This window comes from Belonocnema kinseyi, chromosome 7 (assembly GCF_010883055.1).
Source record: "Belonocnema kinseyi isolate 2016_QV_RU_SX_M_011 chromosome 7, B_treatae_v1, whole genome shotgun sequence".
NCBI lineage: Eukaryota > Metazoa > Arthropoda > Insecta > Hymenoptera > Cynipidae > Belonocnema > Belonocnema kinseyi.
In genome coordinates, this window is record NC_046663.1 from 44691826 (window position 1) to 44695991 (window position 4166).

Below are 4166 nucleotides of genomic sequence, written 5' to 3' on the forward strand. Positions count from 1 at the left end.
TCATCATGACAATGCGCCTGTTCATTCATGCTTAGTTGCACAAGCAAAATTGCATGAAATCGGCTTCGAATTGGTTCCTCAGCCACCGTATTCACCAGACCTCACCAAACGTCTCCGTGTTTCATTTTTCAGGGACTTATCAGACTGCCTAGTAAGTTGATGTGAGGGGGCGAGGGAAAGGGAAAACTTACGTAAGTACAATAGTTGATTTAAAAAAATGTATCTACCGAGAACATTAATAATCTAACGAGAAAGACGAATTTTGAAAAAAAAATCCAAGAAGATTCATTTTCTATTAAAAAGACGAACATTTAACACAATATATCAATTTTTTAATAAATAGTTAAGTCAACTCAAAAAGATCAATTTTAAACCAAAAATTGAATAATCTGATTATCAGTGAAAATCATTTTTCTCAACAAAGAAAGCATGTTAAAAAAATTGTTGCATTTTCATCCAAAGAGATGAATCTTCGATAGAGAAACATATATTTTTGACAAAAATATATTTCATATTTCCGCAAAAGAAAAACATTTTAATTTTAAATAAAAGACATTGGATTCAACCAACAAATGCGAATTTTTAACCACTAAGATTAATTTTCTAACAAGAATGACGAATTTTGAACAAAATATGTAATTTCTTGTTTACGAAAGATAAATTTTAAACAAAAATACTAATTTAGAACAATAAAACTAATTTTCAACAAATTATTTAAATTTCAAAGTCAAAAAATGAACTTTCTATTAAAAAGGGAATAATTAAATTTTCAGTAATTTCAATTATTAAAAAAAATAATTTTTTTTTAAAAATTATTAAAAATTTGAACTAAAGAGATGATTTTTCAATCTAAAAAAATCTATTGTCAACAAAAAGTATAATAGTTGATAATTCCACAAAAAATATTTTCATTTTCATTTAAAAACAGTTGAATTACACCAAAGCATACGAATTTTCGAACAAAAGGATTCATTTGCATCAAAGAATACATTTCATTAACAAAATGTGTTGAAAACAAATTTTATATTATTAATATAAAATATCTAATTAAAAAATAATATATATAACTTAATATTTTTGAAACAAATTTCTCTCCATTTTAAACTAAACAAGTGATTTTCTAACTAAAAATAGCTAAATTTTCGACCGAAGATATGAATTTGCGACAAAATATACAAATTTTTAACCAAAAAGATGATTTTTCAACAAAAAATGAATTAAAAATATTTTCAGGCAAAACAATTATTTTCAACAAAAAAAGGAACTTTTAACAAAAGAATTGAATTTTTAACCAAAGAGAGCACACTGAAAAAATTATTAACAAAAAGAAATCTTAAGAAAAAATTATTTTTATTTTTAAACAAAAACAGTTGCATTAAACCAAAGAATACGATTTTTCAACAAACTAGTTGAATGCAAAAAATACTAAATTTAAGCCAAAAAGACGACTTTCCAACGCAAACGTCTAATTTTCAATCTGTTGATAGAAATTTTTAACAAAAAAGTTATTAGCCGACAAAAATATCGAATTTTTTCGACGAGAAATGAAAATTTTACGAAAAGATGAACTTTTACCCGAAAATATGAAGCTTCTACAAAAATAATTCAATTTTCGAACAAAAAGTTTAAAAAAAAATTTCAAAAAATTGTCAAGCAATAAAAAAACGAATCTTTCACGAAATATTTAAATTTTCAATTATAGAACTGAATTGTCAAATTATATTATGAATCAACCCCTAAAATAAGTAAATGAGTTTTTAACTAAATTGTTGAATTTGCAGCTAGAAACATCGATTTACAACCAAAAAGACAACATTTTAACAGAATACTTTTAAAAGGATAAATTTTTAACCAAAACCGATATAAAATAATTTTCAGTTAAAAAAGTAAATCTTCAACTAAAATCAGTTGAATTTAATAATAAAGACAAATGTTCAAAAAGTAGTTGCATTTTTAACGATGAATACGAATTCCTTACCAAAAAGATTAATATTATAGCAGAAAAGACGAATTTTTAACAAATTATATGATTTTTGAACCATATAGTTTAATTTTCAAATAAAGAAGAGAAATTTTGAAACAAACATTAAATAATTAAATTTTCGGTTTTGTAAAAAAAAATAATTCTTAAGAAAATCGTTCAATTTAAAAAAGGAATTTCATCTACAACGAAGAATTATAAACCAAAAATATTAATTATTAAAAGCTTAGTTCGACTTTCAACTACGTATTTGATTTTTAACCTGAAAAAGATAAATTTTGGGTAGAAACAAAACAAAAAAAAAATGCGATTAGTTTTCTATAGGCGAATATTGAACTAGTTTTTAACAAAATAGTTAAATTTTCAAGCAAGAAGATGAATCTTAAAAAAATAATAATAAATTGTAACCGAAAAGTGTAATATTTTAACTAAAAAATATTTTTTTATTTTTAGTGCAAAACAGTTGAATTACTGAAAAGAATACGAATAGTCGAGTTTACAACAAAAATTGTTCAATTTTCAATCAAAAATTAAATACACCAAACTCTCGCTTTCAGTCATCCCGTTCTCAGCATTCCTAGAAATGCTGGCTCCCGTAGTTTCTCATGGAATTAGGGCGAGAGAGGTTGCGACATTATATGTATAGATATATATTCCAACTGGAAACGTGTCAGGCGGCCCTCACTGTTTTCGTTTCGATCCCCCCGAAATCAGTCCAACGTTATTTGAAAGTAACCTCCGACACTTGAACGAAAGCGAGAGTTCGGTGTAATTCAAGTTTTGCCTAAAACAATTATTTTTAACACTAAAAAATTGATTTTCCACAAGAAGTTAATTTTTAGCAAAATTGTTAAATTTTTAAGTCAAAAAAATGAAATTTCTACAAAAAGTTGAATTTTCAACATAAAAATATAAATTTTCTACCAAGATAACTTAATCTTGGCAACAAAATATGCAGAGTTTTCAATAAAATAAAAAAAAATTATCTAAAAAATCAAATTTTAAAGAAAAATAAAATAGTTAAATTTTCAGTTTCAAAAATTATTTTTGTACAAAACCAAGAACGAATTTTTAATCAAAGAACTTAATTTTCAACTAAAATGATAAGTGTTTAACTGAAATAAATAAATTTGTAACCAAATAGTTGAAATTTTGATGAGAAACATGGATTTTCTACCGGAAAAGGAAAACTTTCAACAAAATACATGAATTTCCAAATAAATAAGATCAATTTTAAACAAGAAAAAAAATTAAATTTTCAGTTAAAAAAATAAATTTTCAGTCAAAAACAGTTAAATATAACAAAAGAGTTAAATTTTCAATAAAAAAATATGAATTAGTCACCAAGAAGCTTAACATTAAATTAAAGAAGGCGAATTTTTAAGAAAATACATGAATATTGAATCAGATAGTTTAATTTTCATCTAAGGTAGATCAATTTTCAACCAAACATGGAATCATTAATTTGTTGGTTAAAAAAATATTGTTGAACACAAAAAAAGAATATTCAACAAAATAGTAGAAATTTCAACAAAACAAAATTTTTTTTAAACTAAAACCATGAATCATTAACCAAAAATGTTAATTTTTAAAAAGCTAGTTCTACTTTCAACTAAATAGTAAAGTTTTGAAATAAAAAATAAGAATCAATCTGTTAAACTTTCTTTTGTTTTTTCATAACAAACACATGTTTTTTGAAAGACGCGAAGTTGGCTAAACAGATTTTAACGCTCTAAAAAATTTCCTGCAACAAGTTTTATTCTTAGTTTTTTCTGTGATGATTACGAAATTTGGAAGAATTGTAGCTCGGATTGATATCCAGGTTTGGTAGGCTTTTGAGCTAGAGTGGCTATTTAGAAATAGTTTTTTCTTGCGTTCAGAGATTTCATACAAAATTTTGACCTTTTTGTAGGCGAAAAACATTATTTCTTAACGAGAGTATTTTCCTTTTTCATGAGATTTTTTTTACATTGGGAATATACCAATAGTATAGTAATATTAAATTTTTTTAAATTTATTAATTTATTTTAAGCAAATAAGTGTCTTTTCTGCTATTAGCGATGGCTTTTTAACAAATTACTTGAATTTTAAAAAAATTAATTTTTAACATAATAGTTGATTTTTCACCCTAAAAATATAAATTCCCAACAAAAAAGTATCATCATTTATAAATAAATAAATAAAT

General features: G+C 24.1%; 1 protein-coding gene across 2 annotated transcripts in view; it reads right to left on the bottom strand.

Annotated features, from left to right (window-relative positions):
- The window catches only part of LOC117176773, a 28133-nt gene that overhangs the window by 9666 nt on the left and 14301 nt on the right, over positions 1-4166 (bottom strand). The gene's annotated exons all lie outside the window — the stretch shown is intronic.